We start from the raw sequence: 27,221 nt of genomic DNA on the forward strand, positions 1-27,221 counted from the left end.
TATAGGTTTTAAGTGTGCAATTCAGTAATATGTTATATGTATATTGCATTTTGTGCTCACCGCCCAAATTTAAATTTCTTTTTGTTACTATGCATTTGACTCCCTTTACTTTACACCTCCACCTTCCCCCTTTTCCTCATAGACCACTAGACTGTTGTCCATGGCAATGAGTCTCTGTTTGTCTTGTTCATTTATTGCTTTCAGTTTTATATCCCTCATATGAGTGAAACTATATGGTTCTCAACTTTTTCTGTCTGACTTATGTCACTTAGCATGATAATCTCAAGCTCCAACCATGTTGTCACAAATAGTAGTATTTTATTTTTTTCTTATGGCTGAGTAAAATTCCACTGTATATATGTACCACATCTTCTTTACCCAATCATCTATTGAAGGACACTTATTGTTTCCATGGTGGGCCACTTTGAATAATACTACAAGGAACATTAGGGGCATATATCTTTACATATGTTTTCAAGTTTTATGAGTAAATATTCAGAAGAGAGATTGCTGGGTCATAGGGTAATTCTATACTTAATTTTTGAGGAACCTCCATACTGTTTTCTATAGTGGCGGTACCAGTTTACATTCGCACCAGCAGTGTATGAGAGTTTCTTTTTCCCCACAACCTCTCCAACACTTATTATTTGTCCTGTTGATGTTAGCCATTCTAACAGGTGTGAGGTGATATCTCGTTGTAGTTTTGATTTGCATCTACCTAATTGCTAGTGATGTTAAACATCTTTTCATATGTCTGTTGGCCATTTGTATGTCTTGGGAGAAGTGTCTGTTCAGTTCCTTTGCTCATTTTTTTAATTGGATTGTTTGTTTTGTTGTTGTTGTTGAGTTGTATGAGTTCTTTGTATATTTTGGATATTAGCCTCTTATCAGAGGCATTGTTTGCAAATATCTTCTCTCATTCAGTTGGTTGTTTCTTTGTCTTATTGATGTTTTCTTTTGCTGTGCAGGAGGTTTTTAGTTTGATATAGTCTCATTTATTTATTTTTGCTTTTACTTCTATTGCCTTTGAGGTCAAGTTCATATAATCCTCTCTAAAACCAAGGTCCATAATTTTAGTACCTATATTTTCTTTTATGCAGTTCATTTTGGTGTTTGGTGACAGATACCAGTCGAGTTTTATTCTTTTGCATGTGGCTTTCCAATTTTCTTAGAACCATTTATTGAAGAAGTTTTCCTTTCTATATTATATGTTTTTGGCTCCTACGTCAAAAGTTGTTTGCCCATATATATGTGGGCTTATTTCTTGGCTCTCAATTTGGTTCCATTGTTTTGTTTTGTGTGTCTGTCTTTTTTTTTTTTTTTTTGCCAATTCCATGCATGTTCATGGATTGAAAGAATCAACATAGTTAAAGTGGCTATATTACCCAAAGCAATATACAGATTTAATGTAATCCACATCAAAATCTCAATGGCATTTTTTTTTTAAAAGAAATAGAACAAAAGATCGTCAGACTGGTATGGAATCACAAAAGATCCTGAATAGCCAAAGCCACCCTGTGAAAAAAGAACAAGATCAGAGGTATCACACTGCATGATTTCAAATTATACTATAAAGCAACAATAATCTTATCCACTTTTATTTCATTTAATGATGACCAATCTCGCTGAATGAGCTCTTTTATTTTTTTGGGCAACAAGGTCATCACATAGTTGGCACTCTTGGTGAGAAGATCCTGGAATAAGACAACCAGAAATGTTGAGGAACTAAGAAAAGATTGACTAAAACAAATGAGGAGCACAGTGACATGATGGTCATACTCACATAAATTTGACTGTTTAAATACTTACAAACCAAATAACCATAAAAGAACTTGTCTCTCAGAGACTACCTCTGTTTTCTCATTTAAAAATGGGAATGATAATACTTGCTTTGCAGAATCTTCTAAAAAATTAGAAATTAATGTAAACTAATCATGTTGATATATAAATTAAGATATGGTAAATTCTAATTGATGGTAGTTCTTAGCTCTTTTTTCTCAACTTCCAGTATTATTTATTTTTTCTCTAGAATCTGGATATAATTAACTGTAGCAAGACAGTGCTCAATACTATTTAAGCCTCATTTTATATCCTTTACAAACTGCCTCAGTATTTGTAAATGTGAGAATTCACAATCCAATAACTTAAAAACTAAAATATGACATACCAACAAATTTACTGAATATTGATGTAGCTACACAAAATTTTATATGTAATACACGAACTTTACTATTATAAAATTTAGCCTTTGTAAACTACCTTACACAAAATTAGTCTTTGCTTTCTGTCCTGACCAATGAAATATTGCACCAATAGACCCTCCTATATAAACAGACAATTTCACCCCTTAAGACAAGGTGAAAAAAACCCTAAGTTCCTACTCAGAAAAAAAATGTTAACCCAGAATTTTCAAATTCTAGTTTTAGCAGATGTAACACCAGAAATATGTTATAGGCAGCTCTTTAGTCTTTTATCCAAGTAGTACTATAGGAAGTTATAGTGTTGACCAAAAGAACACACAGTTTCTCATTAAACTTTGTTTTAATGGATCTCAAAATTCTGTGACAGATTTTTGGTCAAGGTGTTTCCATTAAAAAGTATGTATTTTAAAGTTAATAACTTAAAAACTACCACATAAACACACACACACACACACACACACACACACACACACACACACACACACACACACACACACCAAATGGTCCACAAAACATTTTTGTTTCCTTCTGAAGGTTTTATGATGCATCATAATCATTAACCAGTCTTTTACTTTAACTTAAACGGCATATTTCATGACAAGTGATTCTGAGACTGTTCTTCTGCCACTGATTAATACTGGAGGCAGGTATTGGAGATGATATTCATTTAGCCTTCTGAGATTTCTGGGCAGACTTGGTGACTTTTCCAGCTCCAGCTGCTTCCTTGTCCATTGCTTTCATGTCACAAATAGCAAAATGGCCCAGAGCAGGATAGTCAGAGAAGCTCTCAACACACATGAGCTTGTCAGGAACCATATCAACAATGGCAGTATCACCAGATTTTCAAAACTTTGAGCCATCTTCCAGTTTTTTTCCCAAAACAATGATTAACCTTCTTCTTCAGCTCAGCAAATTTGCAAGCAATGTGAGCCATGTTACAATTCTGCACAGGTGCATATATGACACTGATTTGGCCTTGGTGGTTCAGGATAATCACCTGAGACATGGAGCCAGCTGCTTCCATTGCTGGGTCATTTTTGCTGTCACCAGCCACACTGCCATGATAAACATCTTGAACACATACATTCTTGACTTTGAAGCCCACACATTGTTACCAGGAAGAGTTTCACTCAAAGCTTCATGGTGTATTTGATTTCAACAGAATTTACTTGAATTGTAACATTGACTGGAACAAAGGTAACTACCATGCTGGGTTTGAGAACACATGTCTCTACTCAGTCCACAGGGACAGTAGCAATTACCACCAATTTGGAGACATCCTGGAGTGGAAGAAGTAAAGGCTTGTCTGTTGGATGAGTTGGTGGCAGGATGCAATCCAGAGTTTCAAACAGTATGGTTCCATTGACATCATCAACTTTACAAGTGATTTTCCATTTCTTGAATCAAGGCATGTTAACACTTGGCTCCAGCATGTTGTCACCATTTTAACTAGAAATTAGCACAAATGCTGACTTCCTTAATGATTTCCTTGTATCACTTCTGGCTGTAGGGTGGCTTGGTGTAAACCATCTTTGTAACGTCAACAGTTAATTGTTTCACACCAGTTTGTAAGCCAGAAGGATATGCTCACAGTTCTTCCTATTCTTGGGATACATGCTTCAAGTTCACCAACACCAGCAGCAATAATCAGGACAGCACGGTCAGCCTGAGATGTACTTGTAATCATGTTTTTGATAAAGTCTCTGTGTTTTAGGGCATAAATGACAGTCACATAATACTTGCTGATCTCCAATATTTACAGAGAGATATCACTGGTGATATCATGCTCACATTCAGCTTTCAGTTTATCCAAGACTCAGTCATACTTGAAAGAGCCCTTCCCCGTGTTAGCAGCTCCCTTCTCAACTTTTTCTATGGTTTTTTTGTCAATCCCATCGCATTTGTGGATTAGATGACCAGCTGAGGTAGACTTGCCAGAATTCACATGTCTAATGATGATGATATTAATATGAGTCTTTTCCTTCCCCATTTTGGCTTAAATTTAGCGGTTTTTATGACACCTGTGTTTTGGCAGTAAACCCATTATGAAAAAGGTTCTTCTTATCTTTTAAATAAAGATTAAAAATATCACCTCCCCACCCCAACTCCAGCCAGAGGTTCCTTGGTGCATATGATAGAATGTATTCTTTAAAATTTGTCTTCTTGTCTTTTGTAACCAGATTTGATTTGAATATAATGAAACTATATGGAAAAGGAAGTAGTACCAGACTTTCAAGAAGAGAATTTTAAAAATCTCTGTTTTTTGGGGGGGGAGAGATGATCCAGGAATGGAGAAACCAGAAACATAGAACTTTGATTACTCTAGTAGACCATGAAAGCTAGATTATTCTAGTTGAATTTCCACTGGAATGATGTTTTGCATGGATAGTCCCACTGCTTATAGGAGGTTCTGAAACCATCCCACTACTTTTTTGTTTGTTTGTTTCATTTTTGTAAACTTGCCCAAAACAATTATGCCTTTTGAAAACAATTTCTGCTTCCTTTTCTCTACATTAAAAATAGTACATAAAATAGGATGACTTTTACCTCATATTTTATAACCCAGTCTCATTTTCAAATACTTTGTGACCATTAGTCTGATAAATGAGGTATTCTAATTTTTGCTTTATGAAATACAACTAAACACACATATCTTACTTCTTTTTTTTCCTTCCTTTTAAATTATTAAGGATATAGCTAAATCAAATTTTTAAAAATTCAATATTTGAAGCCAGGAATAAAATTTTCTTCCTATTTAGTCAAAGGCTGTATAGCAAGAATTAGGATATCTTATTGAGTTAAAGGCTATTAACTAGGCTAAAAATCTACAGTTGGGTTTTGCTGAAGTTATTAAGGCTAAAAATCTACAGATGGGTTTTGCTGAAGTTGTTGAGTTGTATTCCTAGAGACAGACTGGAACAGAACCTATGTATGCCCTGAGTTCTTATAATGCTGCACAGAGTCTGAAGAGTGGACAACACAAAATTTCTTCTTAATTTATGATTCTCAGTCATAAAATCTAAAATTAATCAAAGAAACAAAACACAGCCTTAACACAGCCTCTTTATTTTACATTTATAAATGTTTTTTCTTTCTAATTTTTCATCTCAATATCTTGGTTCCATTTTTTTTTTTTATGAAGTCCTACTAAGAAACTTTGAGAGCCATAGTCCCCTCAAAACTGCTGAGTCATTCAGCATCTGTGAAAGTTAGCAGCTGCCTCAGTAAATCTGTCTCCTGGAGACAATGTAGGTTGTAGATGGAGGGATTCTGGGTCCAAGCAAGAGGCTTTTTTTTTTTTCTCTGCCACATATGTAATGTTTCTCTAGTTACTATTTGAATTAGACTACACAATTCCATGTGAATTGTTTTTCTTTCTCTCTCTTCTTCTTTGCCTCTCTCTTTTGGATACATTTTATCTTGCCAGGTTCTAGACCTTTGAGAAAAGTGGAACAATTTCCAAAGGAAACTGTAAGTATAAAATTATTTACAATGCAATTTGTCCCTAATATAATTAGGAAAGCTGTCTTCTTCGAATTTTCTGTACTATCCGTGACAAGTGGATTAAGAATTGTTCTTCACTCTTAAGAACCAGAGAAGTTAAATGCTAATTATCTTTTTTGTGAATGTCTCCTTTAAACAATGACCTTGAGCTTGAGGCTATATGCAGCACTAAAATTTATCACGACCTGTTCATAGGAGTTCACAGAGAAAGCAACTAAGTAACTTGGAACAAAATAATACACAATACTGATTTGAGTCTCCATAGAATGATTTAATTCTATAGCCAAACTAGTAAAGGCCATCACAAAGTAGTAATTATATTTAGAAAGGAGACTAAAATTTGAACTTTATATTGAATATTCTGGCTGAGATAAGCTAGGGAAAACTCTCTATATCCAAATAAATGAAGGTGAACTCTTTGGAGATTTTGCAGGATATTGTCACTAATAAGTTGGATCTCATTATAGAAAAGGGATATTTTTTGTTGTTGTTTGAGAGTACGATCGTTTCTATTTCAAAAGCCAATTACTGAGATACTAATAATTTGAAATTTGTGATCATTGGTTACACAACGATTTGTAGTGCTTGTGAAATAAGCAAATAAAAAGAGTAAGCTTTGGTTTGTTGTGCTTATGAATTAAGCAAATAAAAAGAGTAAAGAATATATAAGCTACATTTTTAAGTAAGAAGAAAACATTTTTAAATGTTTCTGTATATCATTGGTCAAATAAATTGCAAGCTATCTTTTAATCATTCATTAAAATGAGTTCAGAATGACCAGTACTTTTCAACAAATTAGCCTTTGAAAGCAATAAAATCATATTTCATCCACCCAAAACTCTGTGATTTTGCTAATTTAGATCTAACTTGCATCATTAGTCCAAATTAATACTATGTATAAAAAAAAATGTTGGCACAAGTTTATACCAAGAGTTGGAAAAGTGTTCTAACTAATCAAGAATTATTAAGCTAAATGGTACTTGTATACAGTTAAATTACATTAATATACCATAGCCCTTCTAACAATAGGCTTTTACAGGCTTAAATATACCAAAATGTAAGTCCAACATGAGTAAATGCCTTGGGACATATAAAATGGACAGTATACTAGAAATTTGAGAACTAGAAATAGATAGAAGCTTTTTAAACTTGCAGGCTATGGAGAGTGATGGGCCAAAGGTGCTGGAAACAGCAGAAGAGATCCAGGAGAGGTGTTAGGAGGTGTTGACTTGGTACCAGAGGTTCAAGGAGTTGGTTGCTGAGAGTGACCAGAAGCTTGAAGAGTCCTATCACTACCAGATTTTCAGATGGGATGCAGATGACCTGGAGAAGTGCATCTTGGAGAAACTCAAGATTGCAGGAGATAAGAACTATGAAGACCCAACTAACATACAGGTCATTCAGTTCCACTGAGTTCCCCAGAGCAGACCCTAAAATCTCTAGAAAGGGAAACTTTCTTGTAACTTTAGTGTTTATCTGTTTAACTGCAGGAATATGATGTAATAGAAAGATTAGACTATATATTAGGGACAGTAATTTTGCCTTTAAATAGCCCATACCTTCAACTTCTTAAGCCCATGGATTATTAACAAAGGAAATTAGTTCTAAGTAGCATTCTATGACTATAATATTCATCCAATATTAAACTCTGGGCAAAACAGTGACTGAGAGTTCAAAGAATTTTTTCATATGATTTCAATATTTTGTGACATTAAGGATGGAATTGAAGTGAAGAGACATCAATGCTGCTGAAACAATTGATTTCCACTCTCTCCAGAAACATGAGTTAATTAGAATTTTACTTGTGGTATTTTTTTTCTCAAATGTTTAGTCATTCTCCTTGTTAAGTTCAAATGAGAGGTCCCAGGAGAAGTTTGATGGAAGTTCCCACCCTTACCTGTACTATAGCATGTGACACAGTCATAGTCATAAGAAAGGTTTATATGCAATCAGTACTGGAGAGGGAGCACCTGGAATAAGAATAAAGTGATATTTATTAAATATATCAATTTATATATGAAAACAATAACATAATCTGGTATGCAAAACTCAATTTTTCAAAAGACATTAGTGTAATGACCATCTTCCTCATTGTTCTCTACCGAACTTAATTTTTCTTTTCTGACAAGAAATGTCTCTTTTTTGAAGAGGAAAACCTCCATTACATTCTTTCGTTCCCATAGAAGACAATTAAGACTTTAAAATAATGAGTTCTTTATTGGAGATTTTCCAAAGGCAGTGGGGAAAGGAAAAATATCTACCTCAGTGGTCACTGACCTTGAGCCTGGAACTCTTTGAAAACCTATGTGCGATGGTTCACTCCTAGAGTGACCATTTCTTTTAAGACATGACTCCTCCAGCTATGGTCATAGGTTATTACTTAATCTAGACTGGGCAACAAGTAGTTCTGCCTTGAAAGTAAGAGGAACAGAAAGAACTCTATAACCCAGGGAGATTAGGTTTCATTAGCTATAAACTTTTATTTCTAAACTTCAGGAGAAATATTAGAAACATGAATCCTTCAAAGCAGAGGTGCAAGCAAAATCAAGAGTTATTCTTGAGCTGGAAGAAATCAGCAAAGTCCAATTTGCTGAGGGACATTTTGCCCATGAGGATACCAAGGTATGGCTCTTGAAGACAAGTTTCTAATTGTCGATTATGTTATTTGGGCTTTTAAGTGATTATACTGAATATAAACCTTGATAAAGCTGACTTAGAATTAGGGTTCCTGACTCTTATCTTTTCCTAGGGCTGAGGCAAGAAAAATGATGAGATGCCCTTGTGTTTCTTTGGGTGGGGAGAAAAGCTGTAATATAAAACCTGTCATAGATGGCATCACATTCCTCCTTATGCCACTGCAGAATAAATTAACTCAAGATCAAGCTCATTTCAATCTGGTTCTACATTTCCCAGATGAATTGCTTTTCCAAATGTCCTAATTATTTCTTCTAACCTCAGAGGCCTTGTCTTTTAAACTCTTCAAACATGAGATGCTCTCCATGTGAATCTTCTCTGAAATCTTTCTCCCTTTGTCTGAAATGCTTCTTTCTCTTCACAGCCCACATGCTATGATCACTACTGTAGATTTCCAAACCCTCCTGGTCAATTTGGAAACTCCTAAAATTCCTCATCTTCAAAAAATCTTTCCTGAACACTAAACACTGAAGAACAGCATTTTTTGGAACCCACTGTTAATGTATCTTCTCTTTTCTACCTTTATATGCTCTTTCAACATGTTTTTATTGATATAGTCCATTCAGAATCTTTTTTTCTATATTTTTTTACTGTTTATATATATATTTTTTTAATTATTAAAATTTCATATTACATATTTAAAATTAGGGCTGTTTTTTCATGTTTAGTAAATTCTATCTCATTTTACTCTCAACAAAATATAGTCAGGGAATGCAGACATTAACCAGAATAGAACCTTATTAGAAAGAAGAATTCATAACAAGAAAATCTCAAAACTTATTTATTGATATAATTATAAATCTTTTTTGTATTATTCATAGTTTTCCATGGTACCAACTTCCTACATTAATTAAAATATTTGAGAAATGTTTGAAACACCTTTACATCTATCAGAATCACGAGGGCTATGTCAGATTGTATTATGCAGGATTCAGAGAGAAATGTGGTCTACATGCTACCTTGAGCAATGGAGTAGTTGAAAGACAAGATTTTTGAAGACATGACATAGGTAATAACTTCAATTTTACAAGATATTTACCATATGATCTTCAAGCAAACCTGGCTTCAAACCTTTAACTATATAGTCTCTGAATCCTCTTATTGCTTTGGTGCCACTGATTTGTTTTTTGTGCATAAGCCAGCAAAATTGTAGTTTTTATACTTTCTAGTGAACAGTTAATGTTGTTTCTTATATGACTTTGTCAGTGCTTAGAATGTCCTCTGCTCATTAACTATCGGTCAAAATTCTACCAGTTTCTCAAGCTCCAGTTCAAATAAACACTCTTCCATGAATTCTTACTCCATCCTGTCTTAGCATTTGTAATCACTTTATTCTCTAAAACCCCAAAGCATTTCTAAAAAATTTAATCTTATGAAAGATAATATCTGGCTTGGTTTAATAGCTATTACCATATATATATATATTCTATTTTCTCCTTTAAATATTTGCTAAGCAATTAATGTGCAAGTGAAAGAGAGGAGACATTTTTATCTAAGTCTCTCTATGCACAAGTCCCTGAGTCTGCACCTACTCTACAACCTCTGTGAATGAGTGGTTTTGCCTCTCCTACCCTAATGTGCATCTGGAGGAATTGTGCTGCCTGTGGGACCTGCTTCTAGAGCTGACTCAGAAGAAGGGAACCCTGTTGCTGCAAGCCCTGAAGCTCCAGCATTACTTACAGGAGTGTGCCAACATCTTGGTGTGGATTGGAGACAAGGCATAGGACAAAACAGTATGCATGAGACTTTCTACCTCTCTATCTCAGGCATAAAGAAGTCAGGGTGTCTGTTCCTGGACATTGTTCCTTGGAAAAAGGAGGAATTTTGGCAAAGATTTAGGAGTATTCTAGAGGTGGTTAACACTGGGTGGGGGAGGAGGGTAAATCTACGTATATGAATATGAAGAAGGCAAGATTTACACCAAAACTGTGCATTAAAAGATGATCTAGGCTTGTCCCTCTTTTACCTCCCATGATCCTCAACTGCCTCCTTCTATATTTTTGCTCTTACTTCAAGTCCAAGCTGAGACTATTGCCAGGTCTTTCCCTAGCCCCTTGTATCTCAATGCCTATAATTATAGAGATTCCTATTTTTTTTACATATTTAACAAATAATACTATAGCTAGGACTGAAGACTTACACAAGCAATGCTTAGCACAATGACTTTGTAGATTTTCAGTATGTTGAATTGAGTAGAACCAGGATGAATTTATTTATAAGTTCCAAATTTATGTTTTATGTTACAAAACATAAACGCTGTTTCCATTAGTGCTGGCCAACAATACCCCTTATTTTTTAAAGGATTACCCCTAAATTCACCATCTCCTGGGCCAGGATACCACCTCAGAAAATACACTTCTGCTTCTGGCTCTTTTCAGAAGTGGTTCCCCAGGCTCCACCTGTATTTCCTTCTGAGTTATCCTAGGAAGGCAGACAGGGATTTGAGACATTTTACCTGAAGAAAATTATAAATCTTTGCTGGTGACTCAATAGACTATTCTGTGTCTACAGGAGGCCATAGTGACATCAGTAGACCTGGGTGAGGACTGGGAGTGCACAGAGGTTCTGCATAAGAAGTTTGAAGAGTTCCAAGTGGATCTGGCAGCTCGAAAGGGGAGAGTAGATAGATTAAAGCAATATGCCAGTGAATATGCTGTGGTGATGAGGGAAGCAAAAGGGTCAATCCAGGGAAAGTGTTCTGATCTTCAAAAAGAACTTCTAGCTATTAGTAGGTGGGACATAATGAATATAGGACATTGTAAAAACAAACAAACAAACAAAAATAACAAACAAAAATAGATGGATGCATGTTCCTGGAGTAACATGCCCAAAGCAGTTTCTCTGCTCTCTGGATCTATTCTTTGCCAGTCCATGGAAATGCAGGTGTGAATGAATGTGTGTGTGTGTGTGTGTGTGTGTGTGTGTGTGTGTGTGTGTGTGTTCGTGTAAAGGAATTAAATGCACAATGAAGTAACTCCTGCACTGTGCAGTACACTAATTACTCATGTTTATACAGCACTCCTTCTTCATGAAGAAGAATCAGAATAAAGTAGCAAAGAATATAAAATAATGGTGGGTTATCATAATATATATGGTATCATTATACATCATTTTTATGTGGGAGGAGGGGAAAGAAAGCAGATTTAACTTTAGTTACTTAAGAAAATGTTTAAATAAATTTTTAATACCTGAGCAGACAAATACTCAGTGTGTGGATAAATAGCTCGATTATATGCAGGAAAACTAGGAAGCCGATCTGATTTTATATGTATATTAAAAAACTAGAAACTCAAACAGTTGGCTTTTATGCTTTTCCATTTATTGTTTCACTTTCTCTATAATGGGAATTATTTTTCTGAGTTAATATAACCAAGATTTCACAATGAATAGGTACTGATGTGGGAAAATAATCTGTTTCTTCATTTTTTTCAAGGCTACATTTCCAATAGTTTCAAAATTTTCTCTGTTCACTATTTTTCACTTGCTGTAGATTTTTTCCCATTATCTATTGCTATCTAACAAAATGCCACAAAACTTAAAACAACAAACATTTTTTTTTTTTTTTTTATAATTCAGTGAGTCAGATTCACTGATTCATCATTCAGTGATTCAGCTGCTCATTGGGACAGTTCTCCTGATGATTTGGTGATCATCTCACTTGGTATTTTTAAATGTCTGTAATTATTTGGTGGCCCATTTGTGGTGGAGGATCTAAAATGGCTTTGCTCCCATGTCTGGAGCCTTGGTAAAGATAATAAAGGCTTTCTCCATATGGTCTATTATATTTCAGTAGCCCATGTTTTGTTTGTTTGTTTGTTTTGTTTTGTTTTTTAATGTGTTTTGTTTTTTAATGTGTTAGTGTTTCATGAAGGCATTGAGCAGAAGCTAAAATGCCTCTGAAGGCCTAAGTGCTGGAGTTAATAGACTATTATTTCTGCCACATCCTATTGTTAAGTCAGTCACAGGCCAACTTTGATCTAAAGTATGAGGAAATACACTCTATCTTTTGAAAGAAGAATCTCATGGTAAAATACTGTGGCCGTTTTTTCTAAACAACCATAGGAAGAGTTAATTCAACACAGAGTATATCTCTTGCTTGTTTGAAGTGGGGCTCACATAGCCACAATATAAAAAGCCATACCCTCAGAAAGGAGAATGTTGAAAATTCTTTCTGAAGAAGCTTAGGAATGTAAAAGGAAATGGAAAGAAACAGGAACAGGAGGACTACGCAATCTCAGACATATGGGAACTACACAAAATTTCCAAGTTATCAAAATAGTCTGATGCTTCTAGATTAATCTGGTATTCATAAATCTCATTGCTTCAGATAGCTTACAAAATTGTATAAAATTTTCAACAAAGTTAAATATGTGTGCATTTGTGTATAATTCTGGGTGGAGGAAAATTGTTCTTATTAGATTCTCAAAGGTGTCAGGATCCCAAAAGAGTTAAGAAACACGGTATTTTAGAAAATTAAGTCATATTTCACAAAAGGATCTTTTTCTTCTTTTCCTTTATTTCCAGAATTTTCAGGGGATTTAGCAGTCATAAACAAGGTATTCTGGAAATAACATCATGTTTGAGCAATCTATGTTTATAGGTTAGACCAGTGCTGTGGACAAAAGATATAATGTCTTTTTGCAGATTGATTTTCTAGATTTTGGTAATGAAGATTAGGTTAGAGCTAGGGATAAGGGCAAAAGTGAATTTTAGTATCTGGCCATCTGGCCATTCTTCACTTCTGACAACATATGAACCAGTCTGAAATAAAGTGTTTAAATAATGGAATAATCTCACCCCTGCATAACTCCATAATTTGCTTCCTCTCAAAGGGGAACCACCCTGAGCTGCCTTTGATTAAGTTAAAGCAGGATGAGATGAATGCCTCCTGGGAGTGTCTCCATGGTCTGGCTCTCCAGAGACAGAGGACACTGTCCAATGCTGCAGACCTCCAGAGATTCAAAAGGGATGAATCTGGACACTGCATTATAGGAAACTCTTCTATAGCATTGTTTTTAACTTGTGTTAGCTTCTGTCTACTATTAGCAATTAGTGGCCAATATCTCAAACCAAAGAAATTGTGTGCTTGCCTTTAAGACAACAAGGGAAAAGGTAGTTTAAAAAAAAAAACTGCAACCTACCCTATAGGCAAATTGTGGTGACTGCAGCCCAAACCAGTGAAAATAACACTGGTGAATTGCTGGTGGAAGCTCTGCAGAGGCAAAGGAAGCAGATTAAGAATTGGAAGGTGGAGTTGGGAAGAAGAAAGACATCCACAAAGAGCTGCCCATTATGGGAGCTATATCTGGAGGCTGAATTGTCAAGATGCCCAGGTCTCTATATATCAATGGAAAACATTAAAAGCAAGAACTCTTTACATTACTTTTTGCTAGAGTATAGAAAGACAAGGAAATTTCTAACTGAATGAACTAGGTTGGGCCTTCCTGTGGGCTCTGTTAGCCCTAGAATACCTGCCATCTTCTTTTGCTGGAGCTCATGTAAATGTCTGGCAGGGATGTGACTGAAGCTATTAAGCGGATCAAGGAGAAAGAGCCTTAACTAACCTCAGAGGACTATGGAAAAGACCTTGTTAGCTCTGAGGCACTGTTTCACAGTCACAAAGGACATGAGAGGAACCTTGCAGTCATGGATGACAAGGTAAGCCACTGTTGGAGGAAGGTCTGGAAGATATATTTGGTGGTAATCTTGCCTCCAAATTCACTATTTCAATGAAGTAGAAATGCTGTGGCCCTTGAACATAATTCCTCGTTCTAGTTCATAACTTGTATATGAATATTAGGTAATCTATTTTTTAATTATTTATATATAAATATACATCTATGTTTTTATACGTGTTTTATGTGCCACTGAGTTGACTCCTTCTCCTGGAAACCCTTGGAATAAATGAGTGATATCCACAACATGTCCTCAACAGCCTTGATCAGCTCCTGTAGACACATACCTATGGTTTCTTTTATGAAACCAATCCATTTCATATTTGGACTTCCTCTTTTCCTGCTGTCTTCTACTTTCTCAGCATTATTGTATTTTCCAAAGAACCCTGCCTTCTAATGATGTGCCCAAAGTAAGACACCTCCAGTTTTGTTATTTTTGCCTCCAGTGATGTTTCAGGCTCAGTTTGTCCTAGGATGCACTTATTCATCTTTCTGGCAACCAGGGTACCTGTAGAGCTCTCCTCCAATACTATAATTCAAATGAGTCATTTTTTTTTAATAAGCATTCTTCAATGTCCAGCTTTCATATACATATGAAATTACTATACATATGTATATATGTATAGTAATCAGGAATACAGGGATATAGATGATCTTAGTGTTGGTCTCTAATGACACATCTTTGCTCTTAGTGATATTTTCTAATTGCTGGCCCTCCTAATATCAGCCTTTTCTTGATTTTTAGGTTTCAGTCTCCATTTGAATTGATGACCAAACCTATACAAGCAAAATATTTAACAATTTCAATGTCTCCATTGTCTAAGTTAAAGTTGTGTATTTCCTCTGTAGTTTGAATTTTTTTTCTCTTTTTGAATTCAAATACAGTCTCACTTTAGCACTTTCTTCTTTCACTTTCATCAGAAGTCATTTCAAATCATTACTACTTTCTGCCAGTAGGATGGCGTTAACTTGCATGTCTTGTTATTCATATTCCACTAATTTTCACACCCCCTTCTTTGAGTCTAGCCCAGGTTTTCACATGATATCTTCTGCATAATAGGGAGAGAAAATTAACCTTAGCCTATAAGAAATTATTTTGCCTCTTCATATTTTGTCCTGACAGTGGCTTCTTGTCCACAATTCAGGTTATGCATTAGGACAACCAACCACTGAGGCACACCCATTTCTTTCAGAGAAATCCATAACTTTTCTTAACCCTTGCAGTCAAATAAAATAAAATAAATTTTAAAATTGCATTTCATGATTAAAAAACAATAACGAAAATATACCTCCTAGAATGGTTTCCAAATTTCACTCAGTGTCCTGTGGTCAGAGCACCTTTCTTTTCAGTTTCTTCTTTTGCAGTTGAATTCTGTTTCTTTTTGTTCATCACTCAGTATATAGGGTAATAAATTCCTTCTTCCCTTTTTATAATAAACTCAGAGACACTTGAAGCACATTAATAAATCTACTTTGGGTTTCTCTTTTGAAAGCTGGAAAATCCCAGTTCCTATACCTAGGGGAGTAGACATAGGCATGCTAGTATTTGGAAAAAGTCTGTATTCTTGAATGATCCCCATATTACTTCTTTCCCTTGCACCTTTAGCCATAACTTAAACCAATTACTCCTGAGCATCTACAGCAGCGTCAGTCCACAGGAAGATCTCCACTTGCTGTTCTTTAATCATAGCTCTGTCCCTTAGTCCAGTTTCTGAAAACCGTGTCACCATTTTACTTCTTTTATTCTTGTTTATTTAAGTCTTTGGTCTTTCTTCTTAATGATGAATAAGAAAATCCGATGATTTAATGAATAATGATGATGAAATTTCACACCCTAGATAATATCTGATTTTAATTGGGTTTAATTAGGGAACTAATGGTAACATAAGGAAAGTCATCATGTTCATAGTTTTACCCTAATAACCTTGCTACTCAGGAATTGTGCTCAAAATAATTTAGCCTTGTCCTCCTGGGCAGAAGTGTTTTTCTGATTACCACAATGATATTTATGGAAACAGTATAGAAAGCAGTAAAGGACAGACTCAGATCTAAACCTTGCTTCTGACATTTGCTAGCTGAGGGATCCTGAGCAAATAAAATACTTTACCTTTCAGTTTTTACATAAAAGTTAACTAAGAATAATTTGTAGTTTATAGTATTATTAAGAGAAGACTATAAAATAAGAAAATGCTTACAAAGTGCTTAGTACAATGACAGACAAAAAGTACTCAGTAAATTATTATTATTATTATTATTATTATTATTATGGTATATTAGTTTATGAATATAAATATATTGATTTAAACATATTAATAAGTATTATTGTTGATAAGAATATTTTGTAGCAACTCTCCAATAAAACTTTGCCAGGAATCAGAGTGCTTGGATTTCCCACTATGTTTCTTTTTCATCCCAAAGATGAAGCCATGTGCCAAAGCAGACAAGCCGAATCTTTCCTATCCTTCGGATGCACCTCAGATTCAGCAGATAAAAGAGGATCTGGTCTCCAACTAGGAGTACATTTGTGCCTTGGCTACCAGCAGATATGCAAAACTGCAGGCTTATTATTGGTAAGGTGTCCCTCTTCTCTATTTTTCTATCTATCTCTGCAGGGTCCAGGCATAATATCAAAAACAAATAAAAGAATGAAAATAGTAAAACAATGAGGGACTCAGATTTCCTGCCTGCTTAGCAAATGCAAAACAACAACAAAAAAATTTAACTTGCCAAAAGAAGTCTTTTGCAGGCTGATATAATACTTAGCATGAAAACTACTCCCACCTGCCCTCCTTTTGTCTTCTTCAGTTTGTATAGTTGTAGGATGCTATGAAGTGGACCATGTAGCTGGAAAAGTAGCTAGAGAAAATGAAACTCCTGGCCCTAGCTAAGGAACTGCAAGAAATTTCCAAGCTAAAGAGCATAGAAATAAATTTAGAATTATTTCTTGAATGTGAGTTGGCTTGCCAAAAAACTCGGTAGTTAATTTTACAGTTAGTTGTTAAATCACCAGAAAATAGTGTTTATCTTATTGTTATGATTTAAAATCAAATGGTGAGCATTTAATTTTTTTGAATTGTTTTTGTTTTTTTATTAATAGGGTTAAGGGTGAACTAAGATACAAGAGAGCTCCTAACCCTAACAATAGTCCCTAACTCCTTTTACAAGGTGCTTCCTGTCATTTATGTTATGTGATTATTTATAGGCTTCATTGGGAGTACTCTATTCCACTTCAAGTGCCTCTGGGATAGGTGTGAACTTGTGATGTTTGAAATGTAATACCTACGTGCCTCATCACACAATGACACACCTGCCCAAGGAATATACAATCCAGAGAAAAGGACATAAATCTGCACCACTAAAGGAATAGGAAGTAAATCAGGGAAAGAGGAGGGGTAAGATTAGGGTGAAGAACATATCTCACATTTTAGCTCAACCCAACTCTAACTTTCCAGCCAAAGTCCATTTACATCTGGTCTCTCTTTCCTGGCCTTTATCTTACCTTTTCCACAGGTATCAACAATTCTTATCTGACTATGAGCTCTCGGGATGGATGAAGGAGAAGACTGCTCTGATCAATGCTGATGAGCTGCCCACAGATGTGGCTGGTGGGGAAGCCTTACTGGACAGGCATCAGCAGCATAAGGTTGAGGGAAAAGTCCTCCTCATTAAGAGGAAAAGGGAGGTGCCAAGAATACCAGAAGTTTTCTTGCTGAATGTTAAGACATTTTGTCTTGTCGCCACAGCATGAGATTGACTCATATGATGACCGCTTTCAATCTGCTGATGAGACTGGTCAAGCTCTGCTGGATGCCAATCATGAAGCCTCTGATGAAGTTTTGGAAAAGGTAATTAATTTAACCAAATTTGTAAAATTTTGATATATATTTAGCTCTCACTTAATTTCATAATAATATAATAATCTCTGAATGGGAAGAGAATAGAAGTTATATTAACATATTAGTAATATGAACCCAACTTTCACACTGTTTTCTTCATGTACAGCTTTAGCCAATTTAGTCATTGAAATTCTTAGGACATGATGTGCACTTCCTTACCTCTGAATCCTTGTTTTATCAACCTACCTAGTTTCATCAACGTAACATCTACCTAATTTGAAACCTCCATACCATCTTGTCTTGTCACATATGCTCTGTTTTATCACTTTCCCATGCTCATCTCTAGATTGTGAATTCTATGAGAACTGCACCTTATTCATCTTTGGGTTCCCTAAGGTGCCTGGCACGGTGTCTGGCACATGACCGGCAAATTGTATCTTTTCTTCTTTCCTTTATGCAAGCGGTCCTCAACCATTTTGGCACCAGGAACTGGTGCTCCTATGAGCATCTAATGCCTGATGATCTGAGGTGGAGCTGAGGAAGTGATCCTAGCACTGGGGAGCAGCTGCAAATGTGTTTCACTCACTTATTCACTACTCACCTTCTGCTGTGTGTCCTGGTTTCTAATAGACCACGGACTAGTATTGGTCCACAGTAAAGGGGTTGGGGACCACTGCTCTATACAATCTCAAATCAAATTGATTCTCCTCTTTCTATGTTTTTTTTTTTCAAATTCGCATTAAATAACAGGAAACCTTTGAACACTCAGAATTCCACTGAATGAACAATCAGGTTTGCCAGCATCCTGACCTCCTGAATCGCAGAGACTCACCTCAACCTCCTCACTCCTGATAGAGATTTTTGCTCCAGTCACAGAGTCACAGGAACTCCTTGGGATGATAATTAAAATTTGCAGGCTTCTTTGCATTTCATTGAATTTCAGGCACAGCCTCTAGTGCTGTGTGATGAATGAAGTTGAGATAACCATAATTTGAATTCCTCCAGTACTCTATGGGATAATTATAATATGGATTTTATTATTAACGATTTTCTGCCAAAGGAATAGTAGGATCCTAAGTTCTTTAAAACCTGCCTATTATTCTGGGATTCTGAGAATTTGTGCTGCCTTTTTAATAGACTTAACACAGAAGCTATGATAACAAGTTGGAATTTCTTGGGTAGATGCTTGGGCAGAAACAGGCTTTTTGTGGGATTGATACTGTCATTTTTCTCTTTCCTCAATGGTTTTTATTAGCTTTCAGAATAAAATACAAACCTCGGAGTCTGATAATTAAAGTGCTCTATGAACTTGAAATTTATCAAGTGTTCACTTCTTTTAGGCTCTGCACTTTTCTCTGGAGTACCTTGTACAATCTAACAATTACTTGCAGTAATTACTTGCTTGCGACATTATGTTCTCCTACAATTCTAACCCCTCTTCCCAACCCTTTCTATCTCTGGTACATATACTTTCCATGCTTCTACTCCCTGGCTCTTCTAGTCAAAATTAATCTTTTTGTTTGTTTATACATATTAAATGTGCTGTACCTCTTTTATGGTATTATCCTTTTTTTTTTTTTACTACTGTTATTTGCTTAGATGTTAGAGCCGTAAGAAAAAAAGCTCATTTCCTGTTCATTTTTGTATTCTTCAAAAGGCCTTACATTTGTTAAGTGCTCAGTAATATAGAATAAAATTAATTAATTAAATATCTCCCTGGTACATTATCTCTTCCTTTCCAAAGATGGCAATACTTGACAAGAGCTGGGCTGCTCTGAAGGAACTGCGAGTCAGGCATCCTTATCAATATGAACAGTGCTTGAACTTGTACCTCTTCTACTGTCACAGTGAGCAAGTGGACAATTGGATGAGTAGACAAGAGGTAACAAGAGGGGTTCAGCAAGTGTCCAGAAATAATTTCTTTACTCCTCATTTATCACCATGACTACTATCAACACCCTCACAAACACTTCTGAGGTCCTAAGCTTGTCCCAGGAACTGGAGAGTGAACCACAAAGAGAAGAAAGCTCCTACAATTCCTTCGTGGACAAATGCATAGAAAAAAATGCCTAAATACATAGAAGAGAGATTTTAACTTCAAATGAACATAAAAAAAAATAATATCAAATTGCTAAGGAATCAGGAAGAGAAAATTGTGATGAGTCAGGCAGGGTTAACCAGAGATTTCCTGGAAGAGATGAGCGGTCTTCTGCTCAGAATAGTGACTACATTGGCTGGGAGAATTCAGTGTGAATAACCTAGAGACAAAGATAATAAAGTTGTATGAGAGGACTGGAAAAAAACTTGAAATCTCCTCCTATTTGAGGTTAGTCTCTACCTACTATACTGTTTTGTGATCATTCTCACATTGTTCTCCAGCTCTCTCACCTCCTTCCTTAGTCCTTGTCTCAGGGATATTCCAAAGGGTAAGTTTCTCACCAGTGAGGCACAGCTGAGGTATGTCTTTCTGTCTTCTACAGGCATTTTTGGAAAATGAGGACCTGGGGAACTCCCTGGGCAGTGTAAAAGCCCTTCTTCAGAAGCATGATGACTTTAAAGAATCCTTCACTGCCCAGGAGGAGAAGATCACAGTAAGAAATGGGCCCTGGTTTGGGCTTTGGCTTCATGTTAGTATATATCATTTCAATCAACACTTATCCTTAGAATCATTTCTGTAAATATCAGACATTATGTAAGGATTATTTTTAAGAGAAAACATTCAGAAAAACAATAATACTTATTTTTACCAACACAAATCTTGTTCCATGGAGCATATTTAGAAAGTTTTTTCAAGATTTCATTCCATTTGTAATTTTTAATGAAGTTCTTAATCATCTTTTATTTTTAATTCTAAATAGAACTATTGGATATAGAATATATTTGATATAGAATTAACTCTTTAAAAAGTTTGAAATGTATTTTAATGTTTTTTCTTCTCTTGTAATATCTCTATTAGTTTTCTCTAACAATATTAGAATATCTAAGTAATATTTACTTTTTTATAAGCATATCTTCATCTTTGTTCCTCTCATCTAATGCTACTACAATTTTCCTGTGAAACTTAAGTTACACTGTCCCAGAAAAACTAGCCAACATATAAGCAGAGCTCTGAGAAGTATAAGAAAAACTGTGGATCAGTATATTGTATGTCTTTGTCTGTCTCCTAAGATACGGTTGGTTTAAACTCACATATATGCATACATACCACCACCACAACAAGAAAAATAACAATCAAACTCCAAGTCTTCTCTGTTAATGTTCAGTCAATACAGAGCTTAATATCATCCCTTATTATTATATATACTTATTCTGTCAATTCTGATTGGTAAAAACTAAAGTTGTAAATTAATTTTATTGTTTATAAAATGTTATCATTCATTTTAGATGATTTTCTTATTTTTATTTAATTATCAGTCTTTAGGTCTAAATTTTTTGAGGGGCGGGGGGAAGTGGGTTCAACAATGAATATGTATACAAATTTACCTCTACAATATTTGACTTCTCTCTTTATGCAGCTGGAGATGTAGATCCAGGTGTAAATATAAGTACATGCAATAGATGGTAGTTAGATAATAGAGGTAGATACATACATACATAACATAATACATAATACATACATACATGATGATAGGTAGATGATAGATAGATGATAGATGATAGATGGATGGATGGATGGATGGATGGATGGATGGATGGATGGATGGATGGATGGATAGATAGATAGATAGATAGATAGATAGATAGATAGATAGATAGATAATAGATGGATAGATAGATGATAGATAGATAGATAAATTGGCACAGGACATGGCTATGTCAATATAGTGCTTGCTCTTGAAGATTTTTTTAAATTAAATTTATTGAGGTAACATTGGTTAATACAATTATATAATTTTCAGGTGTACATTATAACTTGACATCTGAATATTCTATTGTGTGTTTACGACCCAAAGTCCAGTTTCCTTCAGCTACCATATATTTGATCCTCTTTACCCACTTCACCTTCCTCCTAAACCCTATATTTGACCCCCTTTAACTCTCCCTACCCTTTCTTCCCCCAACCCCTGCCCTCTGGTAACCACTAGTCTATAGCCCATGTCCATGAGCCTCTGTTTATTTCTCTTGCTCATTTGTTGCTTTTAGATTTATATCCTACATATAAGTGATATCATGTGATTTTCAACTTTTTCTGTCTGGCTTATTTCACTTAGCATGATTATCTCGGGGTCCATCCATGTAGTCACAAATGGCAGTATTTCATCTCTGCTTACGGCTGAGTAATATTCCATTGTATATATGTACAACAGCTTCTTTAGCCAATCATCTATCATAGGAAACTTTGATTGCTTCCATGCCCTGGCCACTGTGAATAATGCTGCTATGAACATCAGTGTGCAAATATCTTTTAGGATATGGGTTTTCAAGTCTTTGGGGTAAGTACCCTGTAGAGAGATTGCTGGATCATATGGTAGATCAATATTTAGTTTTTTGAGGAACCGCCATACTGTTTTCCATAGTGGCTGTACAAATTTGCAGTCCCACCAGCAGTGTATGAGGGTTCTTCTTCTCTGAAATCTCTCCAACATTTGTTATTACTTGTCCTGTTGATTATAGCTATTCTAACAGGTGTGAGATGGTATCTCATTGTGGTTTTGATTTTCATTTCCCTAATAGCTAGCGATATTGAGCATCTTTTCAAATATTTGTTGACAATTTGTATGTCCTCTAGGGAGAAGAGTCTGTTCAGGTCCTCTGCTCATTTTTTGTTTGGATCATTACCTTTTCTGTTGTTATTGAGTTGTATGAGTTCTTTGAATATTTTAGATATTAGGCCCTTATCGAAGGCATTGCTTGCAAATATATTTACCTATTCGGTTGGCTGTCTCTTGACCATGTTGACATTTTCTTTTGCTGAGCAGAAGCTTTTTAGTTTAATATAGTCTCTTGCCTTTGAGGTCAAATTCATAAAATCCTCTTTAAGTCCAACATCCATGAGTTTAGTTTCTATGTTTTTTTTTTCTATGCATTTTATGGTTTCAAGTCTCATACTCAGGTCCTTAATCCATTTTGAGTTAATTTGGGTGTGTGGTGATAGACAACAGTCTAGTTTCATTCGATTGTAGGTAGCTTTCTTGTATTCTCAGAACCATTTACTGAAGAGGCTTTTCTTTATCCACTGTATGTTTTTGGCTTTTTTGTCAAAAATTATTTGCCCATATAAATATGGGTTTACTTCTAGACTCTCGATTCTGTTCTACTGGTCCGTGTGTCTGTTTTGCTGCCAATACCATGCCATTTTATTTACTGTCACTTTGTAGTATAATTTGAAGTTGGGCAGAGTGATGCCTGCAGTCTCGTTCTTGTTTCTCAGGATGGCTTTGGCAATTCAGGGTCTTCAGAAAAAACATCATAAAAATCTGATGTTTTTTCTGTTCTATTTATTTTTAAAAAATGCTGATGGAATTTTGATGGGAATTGCATTAAATCTGTATAGTACTTTAGATGATATGGTCATTTTAACTATTTTGATTCTACCAATCCAAGAACACAAAATATCTTTCCATTTCTTTATATCTTCTTTGATTTCTTTTAATAGGGTCTTGAAGTTTTTATTATATAGGTCCTTTACATGTTTCATTCAATTTATTCTTAGGTATTTTATTCTTTTTGTTGCAATTGCAAAAAGAATTATTTTGTCCACTTCTTTTTCTGACACTTCACTGTTAGAGTATAGAAATGCTATGAATTTTTGAACATTAATTTTGTATCAAGAAACTTTACTGCATATGTTTATTGTTTCTAGTAGTGTTCTTGTGGAGTCTTTAGGGTTTTCTATATAGAGAATCATATCATCCACAAATAGTGACAGTTTGACTTCTTCGTTTCCTATTTGGATGCCTTTTATATCTTTCTCTTGCCTGATTGCACTTGCTAGGATCTCCAATGTTATATTGAGTAACAGTAGCAATAGTGGACAGCCTTGCCTTGTTCCTGATCTTAGAGGAAAGGTTTTTAGTTTTCTCATATATGGCCTTTATTATGTTAAAGTGCTTTCCTTCTATACTGATTTGTTAAGTATTTCGATCATAAATGGATGATATATCTTGTCAAAGGCTTTTTCTGCATCTATTGATATGATCATATGATTCTTATTTTTTAATTTGTTTATGTTGTGTATCACATTAATCCATTTGTGTATGTCGAAACATCCCTGTGCCTCTGGGATGAAGCCCACTTGATTGTGGTGTATAATCTTTTTAATTTATTGCTGTATTTGGTTCACTAGTATGCTATTTAGGATTCTTGCATCTGTGTTCATGAGAGATATTTGTCTATTGTTTTCTTTTTTGTGTTATGTTTATCTGGTTTTGATATCAAGGTAATATTGGCCTCATGAAATTAGTTGGGAAGTGTTGCTTCTTTCATTTTTTTGGAAGAGTTTGAGGAGAATAAATATTAAATCTTCTTAGAATGTTTGATAGAATTCCCTGGTGAAGCCATTTGGTCCTGGATTTTTACTTTTTGGATTTTGATGATTGTTTCAATTTCCATACTGCAGATTAGTCTATTTAGATTTTGCAGTTCCTCTTGATCCAGTCTAGGAAGGCTGTACTTTTCAAAGTACTGGTCCATTTCTTCTAGGTTGTTAAATTGGTGTTATATACTATTTCATAGTATGCTTCTTTGATCCTTTGTATTTCTGCAATATCAGTAGTAATTTCTCCTCTTTCATCTCTGATTTTTTTGTGTGTGTCCTTTCTCTATTTTCTTTAGGGATTCTAGCAAGGAGTTTATCACTATTATTAACCTCAATGAACTAGCTCTTTGTTGCATTTATTTTTTCTATTTTTTTGGTTTGTTTTCGATTTCATTTATTTCTGCTCTAATTTTGATTATCTCTTTCCTTCTGCTGACTTAGGCTTTGTTTGTTCTTCCTTTTGTAGTTTTTTTATGATAAGCATTAGGTTGTTTATTTGGGCTTGTTCTTGTTTTCTGAGATAGGCCCGTAATGATATGAACTTAACTCTTATAATCACTTTTCCTGTCTCCCAAATATTTTGATATGTTGTACTATCATTATCATTTGTTTCTGTGTATCTCTTGATCTCTCTTTTTATTTCTTCTTTGACTCAATTATTCCTCAGTAGCATGTTGTTCAATCTCCATGTATTTGTGGTTTCCTGATTTCTTTTTCAGTTGATCTCTAGTTTCAAAGCAATCAGAGAATATGGTTGATATGATTCCAACCCTCTTATATTTGTTGAGGCTCTCTCTGTGTCCTAGTATGTGGTCGATTCTTGAGAATGTTCCATGTACACTAGACAAGAATGTTTAAGCAGCTGTTTTGGAATGAAAGGCTCTGTAAATGTCAATTATGTCCAGTTGGTCTAATGTGTCATTTAAGGATGTTATTTCCTCATTGATTTTCTGTTTGGATGATCTGTCCATATCCGACAGTGGGGTATTTAGTTCCCTTACTATGATAGTGTTTTGATCTGTTTCTCCCTTTAGTTCTGTTAGTAATTTCTTTATATATTTCATGGCTTCCTGATTGGGAGCATAGATATTAATAAGTGTTATGTCTTCTTGGTGCATGATTCTCTTTATCATTATGAAGTGTCCCTCAGTATCTTTCGTTATCTTTTTTTATTTTGAAGTCTATTTCGTCTGATATTACTACCGCTACTCCCACTTTTCTCTGAATGCCATTTGCTTGAAATATCATTTTTCACCCTTTTGCTTTGAGTCTATATTTGTCTTTGGAACTGAATTGTGTCTCCTTCAGGCAGCATATGGTTGGGTTTTGTTTTTTGATCCATTCTGCAACTCCCTGCCTTTTTATTGGTGAGTTCAGTCCATTTACATTTAGGGTGAGTATTGAAATATGAGGTCTTCTTATAGTCATTTTATCTTTTTTTCTTTCCGGCAGCTTGGTGTTTCCATTGCTTTCTCATCCTTCTGTTTCTGTTTTTTCTATTTTGGTTAGCTTTTGTGGGTTTTCCCTCTTTTTTTTTCTTGTTTTAGGTTACATACTTCAGTTCTGAATCTTCTGTATGTGGTTACCATTACAAATATGTAAAAGATAATTATATATATACTGTCTTCCATTTTCTTCTGTGCGTGCCCATCTCCATTCCACTTTGTGAATTTGGATCTTTGAATCCTCCTCTTTTCAGTCATTGTTGTCTCAATTTGTCCCTATGTATGCTGAACGTTCATTACTATCTTGCTATAGCAATCTTTTTTTTATTATTTAAATTATAATGCCCTGTTCTTCATAAGGGTTGCACTCCTCTGCTTCTATTTGCCTGATAGTCACTTTACTCTTAATTATGTATTTTTTTTGCCACTTTTTTTAGGTGAATTGATCCTTTCCAGTATTTCCTGTAGCACAGGCCTTGTATTGGAGAATTCTCTCAATTTTTATATATCTGGAACGGTCTTAATTTCTCCTTCAAATGTAGAGGAAATCTTAGCTGGATACATTATTCTAGGCTGGTAGTTCCTTTCACTTACTAGTTTAAATATTTGATTATATTCCTTTCTGGTTTGTAAGATTTGTGCTGAGAAGTCTGAGGATAATCTAATGGGTTTTCCATTATAAGTTACCATTTTCTTCCCCTGGCTGCCCTGAGAATTCTGTCTTTGTCCTTAATTTTTGGTAATTTTAATACAATGTGTCTTGGTTAAGGCCTTTTTGGGTTGAGATAATTGTGTGTTCTGTTGAGTTCTTGAATTCCAAGCTCCAGCTTGGAATTCCTTAGATTTGGGAAATTCTCGTCCACTATTTGTCTGAAAATGCTTTCTAGTCCCTGCTTCTTTCCCTCACCTTTGATAGTGCCCATTTTTCTTATGTTTTCTCTCCTGATAATATCAGCTAGTTCTTGAAATTTTTTCTCTTTCATGATTTTTCATTCTTCGGTCTCTCTTTTCCTTCTGAATTATTTCTAGATTTCTGTCTTCAATTTCTGACTCTATTTCTCAAGCTTGCTATTTCATTTTTTAACTCTTGTAGTGTTTTGTTGTTGTTGTTTTTGTTTTTTGTTTTTTATCTCCAGAAGATCTATTCCGTTCTTTTTGGGGCTTCAATATCCTTGCTCTGCTCATCCAGTTGTTTGTTTTTTTCTTCAGTTCCCAAAATTGTTAATATGACTTGTTTTGGAATTCACTGAGTTTTCTCAGAAGTACCATCCTGAATTCTGTCATTTAAATTGCATATTTCTATGTCTGTAAGCTTGTTTTTGGAGTTGTTTCTCTTTCTTTCTGAGATGCCTTGTCACCTTAGTTGTTCATGGTGTTTAATGGACTAT

The sequence above is a fragment of the Pteropus vampyrus genome, unplaced genomic scaffold (genome assembly GCF_000151845.1).
Source record: "Pteropus vampyrus isolate Shadow unplaced genomic scaffold, Pvam_2.0 Scaffold715, whole genome shotgun sequence".
NCBI classification, from domain to species: Eukaryota; Metazoa; Chordata; class Mammalia; order Chiroptera; family Pteropodidae; genus Pteropus; species Pteropus vampyrus.